The sequence below is a fragment of the Anoplophora glabripennis genome, unplaced genomic scaffold, assembly GCF_000390285.2.
Source record: "Anoplophora glabripennis isolate ALB-LARVAE unplaced genomic scaffold, Agla_2.0 scaffold63, whole genome shotgun sequence".
Lineage (NCBI taxonomy): Eukaryota > Metazoa > Arthropoda > Insecta > Coleoptera > Cerambycidae > Anoplophora > Anoplophora glabripennis.
Window position 1 is genome coordinate 1506108 of NW_019416222.1, and position 11114 is coordinate 1517221.

The window sequence follows — 11114 nt, forward strand, 5'->3', positions numbered from 1 at the left end:
AGTAAATGAAAGAATAATTGCATAATGTTTATAAATATTAAAACAGAAATCTATATTTATTACAAAATACAAGATTCTTAATGAACACTTACTGCAAAAAAGAAATGTCAAATCTAATGAAGTGAAAATTGAAAAAGTTAGAGAGAATATTCGTGAGACAATATTAATGAATAGAAAATTGGAGCAGGTAATAAAGAATATAGGAATAACAGTCTTTTCAATAATATAAAAATTCCAAGCGCAGATTGTCTGCCAAATAAACGAGAAAGTTGAAAGCAGAGGGTCATAGTATTGATATTGATTCGCTCGCAGCACTTTCTACCCTTCCAGACAGTCTGAAGAAGGCGTTTTTATTATTTTCGCAACATATAGAATAAAAGTTATTAAAGAAAAGCTACAAAATAGAAATAGAAGAGTATGATGTAAGTGGGGGTTGCAAAGAATTAGAATAGTAAGATCTTTATCCGCTACTTCATGCCTAGGAATTAAACAAAACTGAAGAGGGGATGGTTTATTACTATTCTGTAATGCGTATCAGAATTTAGAAAGAGCTGGCTTTGATAACTGTGCAAAAATGACAAATATTTACTAATTAAGTTTTATGGATGTATACATATTTACAAGTATATTGCATTTGCCTAACTGATAATGTTTCTCAAAGATTGTCTAAAATATTTACTCAAGTTCCTCTACCAGATTGCTCCTTAGTGAAGTTCAACAAAAAGGTTATAAAAAATTAAAAGAAATAGAAACACATTTTTTTTTCGACTAAATGGGGTGACCGATATTCGTAGAGCGCTCAGCCAGATTGTTAATGTGTTCATGTTTATATTTTTGAGTGAAACTAAACTTTCAAGTGGGCTAGATTGTTAAAAGTTTTTAACTTAAAAACAAATAAACAAATACAGAGCACCCCAAGCCGAAATAATAAAAAGTATTACTCTAACATATAATTTATTTCGTGTATAACGTTTCGTATTGCGCACGAATTGTTGTCAAGCATTTATTAAAATAATCGTACGAAGTGTTTCCGTTATTGTTAGCGACGTGACAAAATTGGGCTACTCTGTATCTAATTATATTTACAAACTGTATAAATTTCGCGTGATGGTGGAAATGTAAATGAAAATAGGGCGATCTAGCATGTAAATTTTAGTATTACTGTAGGTTTTATTAACTTAAATGAGCGGTCATTAATTTAACGAAAAATGCGACGTTTTTGCAGATCTGAGCCGTAGATTAGAAAAGTAGATCGTCACATTATTTTCTCGCCTGCTGAAAACAGTAAAATTATCTACACAGTACAAATATTGCGTTTGTTGCTGCTGAGTCATTAGACAGGAATAAATTTTACAATATAAAATTTAAAAAAGTGGTATTAAATATACCAAGTTCCTTAAAATGTACCCATTAACAAAGTTTGAAATGTAAGAAAATATATTTTTTATTGTATCTACTGCTTAAAAATTTCCGATATTATTTTCCAATTTCATTTATTTGTTATAAAAGAGTATATGGGGCATTCCAGGCTAAATCGGACGGTTTGAAAAATTTTGATTTCATCATTTTTTTTATATTTTTTAGTACCCTTCAAGAGCCTCTGATAAGTTTTGAGATTTTTTGGATTACTTGTTCAAAAGACATAAAAATTTTTAAAAAATCGCTTCTTTTTTGGTTTTTGTTCATAACTTTCTTAATAATGGTCCAAATAAAAGCTTTTTTAAAAAATCTTTGTTTTTAGATGGCATTTACAGAAAAAAAATACAAAAAAAAATATTCAAACTGGTTTTGATTAAGATTTTTGAGTTTGAAATTTTAAATCGTGTTTTTGAAAGTGAGTGTATCTTTCGATTTTTGTGAAAATTTTCTATTTCAAACTACTATTCTTTTAACAACTTTTAGGACCGGTCCGGTCGTGGGCCCTCCATAATTACTATTTTTTTTTTATTTTTGAAATTTAAAAAAAAATTTTTCTCTATAAATCATTAGAAGTACCAATTTTTGTCACTAAATTAATTTTAATACTTTTTAATTATTAATAGTTGTTTAAAATCAATAAGTAAACGTTAAGTCTACTTATAAACAATTATAATAAACGTTTTTATTTATTTTCATATTCTTTTAAAAATTGTTTAACAATTATTGTATCAATGGTACTTTTTGTACTAATAATAGTATCTATGAATTTCTATTCAATTTAAAAAGAGTCGCACAACTTAATGAATGACTTTCTCACGGGTGACGCTACTGACTATTTGTTTATACCGACATCATTGTATCTTAACCTCTACTACATCATTCACTATTGGAAGCTCAGTTCAGTTAGTTTTGTGTGTTTTTATTTGGAACTCAATAATAAATTCTTAAATATGGAGTCCAAATCTCGGCTTCATGCAATCCATTGAAATTGGAAAACCATGTTGCAAGAAAGGGATTAAGACTTGCCTTCAGAAGGTTCAAAATTTATGGAATTTGAACCGTTTTGATTATTTGTGCTCATCATGTAGAAAAACAATGGGATCCTTAAAATCATTACCATCTACGTCAAACTATGTTAAATAAAAACGTTTGTTATAATTGTTTATAAATAGACTTAACGTTTACTTATTGATTTTAAACACCTATTAACAATTAAAAAGTATTAAAATTAATTTAAAATAAGTAAAAAAAGAGTATACAGTGACAAAAATCGGCACTTATAATGATTTAGAGAATTTTTTTAAAAAAAGCTTTAATTTGGACCATTATTAAGAAAGTTATAAACAAAATACCAAAAAAAGAGTGATTTTTTTGATAATTATGTATATTTTGAACAAGTAATCAAAAAAATCTGAAAATTTACCAGAAAGGCTTTTCTGAGTGGTACTAAAAAATATCAAAAAAGTCGAAATGCCAGAATCACAAAATAAAAAAAGTTTTCGAGAATTTGGAACTGTAATACACCCTCAAATATATCGTGGAAACTACTTGCGTGTCATTAATATTGCGGAATATACTGTGTGTATGTGTTTTGTCAGGTTCTTCAGATAAAAATAAGTTTAACCTTCAAGTGACAATTTTCTAACATACTCAGAAGTAAAATTTAGCACTCTGTAGATTTCTGCATAAAAACAGGGCGTTTCATTCAATATCTTCAAGTTGACTTTGGTTTGACCTTGAGACTTAAGGTAAGGGTCAAACCCAAGGTCATCATTCAAGGTTAATAATTTTCCACAAAATGAACACTGTGTATGCATCAAGTTTTATTTTTTAGTTTCATCAGACAACTGGCATAAAACAGATCCGCAAAACTGTCGTATTTTTCAGAATTCTTCAATTTAGTGCCCACCGACCTGTTTAGTGTTCGTTTTTTACCGGCCCCAGTAGTACATCACTTCCTTGCGATACACCCTTAAATTTTAACCAACCCGTAGAAATTACAAAGCGAACACTCAGATTAGAATTACATTTATATTTTTAATTATAACTGTAGATATTAAAAAAAATAAGTAGATGTAAAAATTATCTCGGTCGGGGTCCGTGCAATCTATGAAAATATTAACCGGTAACCATACCGCTAGAAAATAAGATAGATGAAAACGAAAGATGCGTAATTCTTTTTATAAATCTAGAAGGGCGGATAGACTCTTAAATCGGAAAATATAAGCGAACACGCTTTACATGAAAATATGATATGAGCTGTTAAAGAAAACTGAACAAAATTCAACGTAACTTCTAATTTACATTGTAAAAAAAATTTCTTTCGTAGGTATCGTATTTGGAAACAATAAATATTTATTTTTAAAGCTAAACCGAGATTGTTCAAGATATTAATTAGCTTGAACTACAAAATGTTCAAAATATGTTAGGTATCCATTTATATGTTCGACAGGTTTTGGTTTAAAGTGGTCTGTTTTGAATCAGGACAAAAACAAACCTAATATAAGACTTTTAACTGCAACCGAAAAATTTGTACCCTTAAATATTCAAAAATATAATATTTGTGATGGCTCTGCCTTACGCTTGGGAAGAAAATAGCTTGACTGATTTTCAGTACTTAAGCTCTTAATAAAAGGTTACCTTACTAAAAGACATATTATTAGTATTAGATACAAAGCCGTATTCAGTTAAAGGTAAATACATGATTCACTGGGATGACTTTACAAGATATTTCTGAGGTCCACAGTAAGTCGACTGAGCCATTTTCAATCTACACAGCGTCAAAATTGAATTTGTGCAATATTGCCGGTATTTAATAACAAATGTCTAAATTGACGTGTGGACTATATTTTATATATTATTTTTAAAAACTTTTGAGACTTTTGTGGTGATAAACATCTATCAACATATATAAAAGCTTGTGACACCAATATAACTATATTTTCAGTTATAATATCACAAGAGCATAGAAAATATTCAATTATACCTCCGAGTCACGAGACGTATTCTGCGAAACACCACGACAGCGTAGCTGGAGTGGTGTTTTAAGGATATACGTCGAGTGAGGAGGTTAGTATAATCGAATATTTTCGTTTGCTCGAGTGATATTCGATACGATTACATAATGAATTAATTTTTTTTGACGTTTATTGACAAATATTAAAACTATCGTTACCATGACATAGTTCACATTGTTGGAGGAGGCGAAACACCAAAACGGTTATACCACGTCGTCAAGAGTATAATCGCTTATCAATACATAGTAACTACGTAAAATTTGTAATTGCTATTGGCTAAATTTCTAATGAATTATATAATCGTTAATATCTTCTTTTATTTTGACAGCTCAATTAAAACATACACTCCAGTGTAGGTACTGTCAAACTAATAAAATGTCAAATCTGATATATGTCAAATGGCCATTTAATAGCAAAATAAGTGGGACTTATCCTTCTACTGACGCCGCTGTCGTTCATACAGCCATGGCAGTAAATATCACCAAAACTTATTTATTCCTCACATACGGATAATTTTTTAAAACTCATTTAATTTTGTTTGAAAATGATTAGAAGAAAGACCCAACCAATTTCAGAATAAACCGATTTTTATGTCACTGTTAAATAAAGTTTAAAATATTAATGGTAATTATTTTAGGAATAATAGCCATTTAAAATTGTATCAAGTAAAAAGATAACATTCTAAAACATGTTTTTTATTGGAAATACTTCTGAGATGTTTATCTGAGTAATTTTAACAACTTAAATAGATTTTTTCCTTTCAATACCCTATTTTAACTATTCTAGTTATCCAAAACAAATTCAGGTCGAAAGGAAGCAATTTCCCTCAATTTGTAGCACTGGTTCTCCACTTTTAAAATAATTTAAGTTTGGATTGAGAATCTTGAAGAGTTACAAAAAATTATTCTTGGGCATGTTGATACAGGGTGATTACTAAGTTGAGTCATATATTTTTTAAATGCAATTTTCTAGAGAACTTTAAAATATCAATCTTGGCATATTATTTTCGAAAGCAACATTTATTTTGGTTCTGCCTTGATGATTTACAGAAAATGTTTAAAATAGCCGCCGTCGATTGTATTAGCAATATGTTCCATGTGAGCAATTAGTTCTTCTCTTGGCGTTTTAAAAAGTTTTACGTACAACCCCATGAGAATAAATCACAAGGTTTAAGATATGATAACCTGACTGGCCACCCATCATTATGGAAAGTAATATTCAAGAAAATGAGTTGGTACCTTATGTTCTCCCTATCGTTTAGAGGCACATTGTAGAAGACCAGGAAAATATTTTCAGTTTTGCCCAATAAACAATCTGACAAGATAAAAGATTCGATGAAAATACCATTTACAATAACTGCTCACACATTTACCGAGAAACTTTGTTGGGGAATTATTAACTGACAAAGCATCAGCATGAAAGTTGTTAATTCTATTTCGGATAAATGTAACCAAAATCACTCTCAAAATCCACGAACGGACTGACACAAACATTCATACATAAACAAACAAAATAATAGCATTTTTATTTTTGTACAGACATATTGAATATGGGGGTGATTAACTCACTTGTTTAAATTCTTATCTGACTTAAAGTTTTTTAAATCTATGGAAAGTTTAGCTGCCTTTTGGAGCTATATATTTATAAAATATAATAAAAAATCTTGTTATAAGTAGTTCTCCAAGCTGTTAAAAAAAGACTCAACTCAGGAATCACCCGGTAAAAAAATCAATTAATTGTACTCATGTTGTAACGAATGATCTCCGTTAAGATAAAAATGTAAGAAAATAAGTCCACAAATAGACTTGAAATAAGTTTCCATCGATCCAAATTGTAGATATGAAAAATTTACATTATATTTACCACACCAAGGTATAGGTAATTATTATCTCCATTTATCGATAAGTATAAAACAGATACCATTCTTAAAATTCTGATTTCCAAAAATTTTCAACTTGGTGCAATGTTGCGCAAAATTCGACGTCTTACAGATTAAAAGGAGGCGACATTGAAGCATGTTTAATCCATTTAGACCTCAGAAACCCCTTGTTAGGATGAGTTTCATCGTTAAATAAATGAACATTGTGTAATAAATAATATTATTGTGTAAATCTCATAGTATATTCTTTGCAACGCCTCATATGAAATATTTTTCACCAAATATAATAGATCTATCCGCCTCATCGTTAAGGAGTAAAATAAATCGTTTGCTCCTTAAAAATTGTTACAAAGTAACAAAATGTTTCTACACCAAATTTCACAGGCTGTAAAGTCTCTATAAAAATTTCCTCATTTATATTTTAGAGCAAATTTTATACATAGAAGAAGACTTCGCTCTTTGTGAATATTGTGGGTGTGGAATCATTCTAATGTAGATATATTAAAAAATAAACTTAAGCCCTATGTAAATTTTCTCAGAAAGGTGTGTCCTACCAACTGAAGTTGGTATCGAGACTTCACCGATAAAGGAAGTTAACAGTTTAAGTAATTTTTTAAGAAAGTTATCGTAATATTAACCGGTAAATTAGAGTAAAACGTAATTTACAAAACTTTTCTTACAAAAAAAAAATAGAAAGAATGTTACGTTAGTAAGAGTGTTTTTGTTATACGGCCATATTGTTTTGATTTTTCGCTTATATTTGTTATAGAAAAATGAATGTTAATTTGTACCTACTTATAATAACTATTTTTGTAATGATGTTCGTCAAATTAAATTTGCAAAAGAGTGATATTGTATTATAAATCCATGCGTTCTTCATGATATTCATTCGTTTTTATAAATTTTAGTATGTTGTGAGTGATATTTGTCAAGTGATTTGGACGGTTATCGTTGGATAAATTAATGTAGGAATTAATTTCTTGTTTTATTTCTCACTCACAACCATGCACCCAATTTATTTTGTGGCGTACTACGGACAAACATTTCATTAATTAAGGGTATTTTCCTGCTTAAGCTCGTGTCTGGACCTTTGTTTGTTCTGCTTTAGGCACTGCTTTGGACAGTTCCTGAGAGCTTAAGAGGTGAATGTACTTGACAAGTTACCATTAATTTTATAAATGACATATCTCTATAAAAAAGTCTATTCACTGCCTAACATTTTACATTATAATCTAGTGGATCAATCCATAAGCACATTTTTTCAAAAATGTAATAAGAAATATTCCTTATAATTACTTACATTACCTATTTAAAAAAGTAGAAAATGTAATAAGCTTTTTTATTTTTCATTTTATGAAAATGCCATTCTTGTTAAGAAGTTCTACTTATATACTTATAGCATAAAATAATGTAGGATTAACTGCGTAAAACATATAATTTATAGTTTTTTGCGAAAAAAATCAGGAATAAAAAATCCAAATTTGAAATTTTGCCTGATTCTTCAGTACAAAACAAGTAGATAGTTGCTTGTTAAAAAATGTATACCAAATTTCATTCTCTTAGAAAAGTTGAAAATTTCTACACCAATAATGTTATGAACTTTTGTTACATTACGTTATATTTTTAAAACTGTATTTCTAATAAAAAATTCTCATATACTATTTTTGTAGAACGAATAGTTTTGGAGTTATTTTACATTTACTTAACAAGCTCACTTTAATATAAAAAATGGGACTCTTAAGTCTGTACGTTGTGCGGGCAAAATGTAAGAGATGTTTTTCCTTAAAAATTCAATTGTCGAAATTCTGGGGCTCCTAGAGGTACTGAGTCCTCATATCTCCGCCACTGGTTAACATAATTTTATGACGACTTAGTAAGGTTTTACTTCTTCTTAAATGAATTAGTGACCAAAGTTTCAACGGTTTACATCAAACATCCTCAGAGATATTTCAGAAAATGTGATATATTTTGTATGTTGAAAACGAAACGAATTAAAAAATTCTTGCGTTTGTTGGAGGGGATACCATTATTTACAGAACAACCTGTATACATTTATTGTTCACCCTGTATAATAGTTGATGTTTTAGTAAATATTTTAATTTTGGGAAACGATACTGGATAACTAAAAAGTAAAGTGTAGCATATTTTTATTTCTGAAAAATCAAGTAGTCCTTGTCAGGACCAAAAATCTTTAATGTGAGGGTAGACTATCCTTTTCATAACAAGATATTTAAAGAAAATTATAAGCAAATGTTTATAACTTTGAAATTGAAATTGAAATTGAAACATAATCGACCTGCTTTATATTTTTTTATTCAATTGTAGAAACTAGAACTACTTGTCTCCGTTTGGGACATTAAGTAATATACATTTTAATTCTAAATAACTTCTGTTACAACTTCTCCTGGTCTTTAACATAAAGAAGGCACTTTCGCAGTAGGGTCATTGCATTCAGATTTGTAACATGGAAATAATTTTTCTTTCAACAACTGTTTCTAATGACGTTTTTTGATATCTCTTATGGAGAAAACACTTTAATTACAAAGAAAATGTTTTCTTTTGCTTGTGACAAAGTTTACTTAATTTTTTAGAAATAAAAATACGATACGGGTTGTTTCTAACCAAGCGGAATCGCTTTCGATTTCCACACACAAATTTCTTTTTTTTTGTCGTTGATGCCAGTGGTTGTTGGAACGATTTGACAACACCCTGTACATATTAAATGTTCAATATGAATTGGTTATTTATGCCACTTAACTTAGAACATAAGCAGATTTTTGTAGCAAGAATGAATTTTTTTCGTAAAATAAAAATTTTTTTCATATTTTTCAATGGTTAAGAAATTATAGAAAAGCACAGTCAGTCAGTGACGATGATGTCAATATACATATTTGATACTCTAATCTTTCTCTAACTAAAATGACTAAAATTTGAACTATCAGCTATTAGAATAGGAATTTATTTACAAGTACAACAAATGCACAACTTTTGTATGACTCTATTCAACGATAATAGCGGTAGGATGCAAAATATAGAGAAACACACAGAGCAGAGCAGGTTATGACATATAACCACTTAACTTCCTTGAAAATAGTGGAAAACAAACCTTATCAATCTTATCATTCTGTTAAATGGAATACCTACAAGGTATATTATTTCATATTTAAATATAACTACTTTTTAGGATTACAATATTATGATACTGACGGGTGGGTCTATCTTCAATGATAAGAAATGTAAGGCCGTCAGAACATGCCACCTTACTTCATGGCATGTTCCAATAACAATATATTTCGGAAAATTACAGGAATACCCATCAAATATCTTATACTAGTCTATTAAAACATGGGAGAGCATACATGGAGTTTCGTTTTACATAACCACAAAGTTTGTTGGTCACATTTTTTAAGAACATCCGTCTACAAAATTTATTCCCATTACTTTTTAACTATTTTTTGGTGGAGTGACATTTAAAGCCTTGTACATTACCAATTAGTTACAACTTAAATCCATTAATAAATAAAACAAATTCCTTACCATCACTGTCAAGTAATTCACCCAACCTCATGTTTCACCTAAACTGTTAATTAGACTATTAATTTATGCATTGCAGTTTTATAAAGATCCACTATATTTTCCCGTCTCAATTACCACCAAATGCCAGCTCTAAATTTAATAACATAATAGGTACTCACTCACCGAAATTTGATAGGTCTTTTGTCCAACTCAACAATTCTACATATTAAGAAGAAGATGTGTAGATACTTATATGTGTACTTATAGGTCATAAAACAATTCAGTGCGATTTTCTGTCACAGTAAGATTGTTATAACTAATGTCCTACTGTTTAGCAGGATGACAATTGAAAAGTACGTTAGTTCTAGTGTGTAGATATCATACTTCTCTTTACTTTTCTTTTTCTCCCCTTTTTTAAATTTCAATCCATCACGTTTATGAAAAAAATCTAAATATAGAGTAAACTAAACTACTGTTACAAGAGAATTTTGTCAATTAAATTATAATAAACCGAATTTAAATTACACAGGCCCACAAAAAAAAAGTCGTGATCTGGATAACTGACCATAGTATTCCTATGTATTTTTCCGAATCCGAGGTAAAAAAAATTCGTATAACCCTTAAATTTTTGTGTAGAGCCAAAAATATCCCTTAAATAGGGATAAAGTTATGAATATCAATATCATTACGAAAAGAAATGTGAATGGGCACTTTGCAACCCTCGTGCTCTCATATAATATTGCCAACGGTTTCCCCAAGGACACATGGTGAAGAGTGGACACAGACAAAGAACCAACCCCCTAAAGGGGTCAAAATTACACTCTGCTGGACGGGGTGGAGGAAGATGTGGGAGATCAAATTTTTCTTGTTTTTACTGCGCAATAGTCGCAGTGCACTGAGCAGAACAGCCCTCTACTGCTTTGCCCGTACCCGTAAAGGGGTGGCAGCTACCTACTTTGTTCTTCTTTTATTTTGTTGATTCTTTGTTGTTGTTTCTTGCGTTAGAAATTTTTTGACCTCGGATTCGGATTGAGCGTCGAAAAATACATAGGAATACATTTCCTCAAATAACCTTTTTGAGGGAATAGGATTTGAGTTTTGAGGGATAATTCGGTTTTGTCAAATTGGGTGTCTTCTAGTATTTACGAGTATATTATTTTATTAAGTCTTTCGTCATCTGTCGTTTCCTCTATTCATCTGAACATAAATGTAGTTAAAATGATTTTAACTTCAAGCGGGAGTACGGCCCAAATGGGGTAAGGAATCGAGGACAGTATACCTCG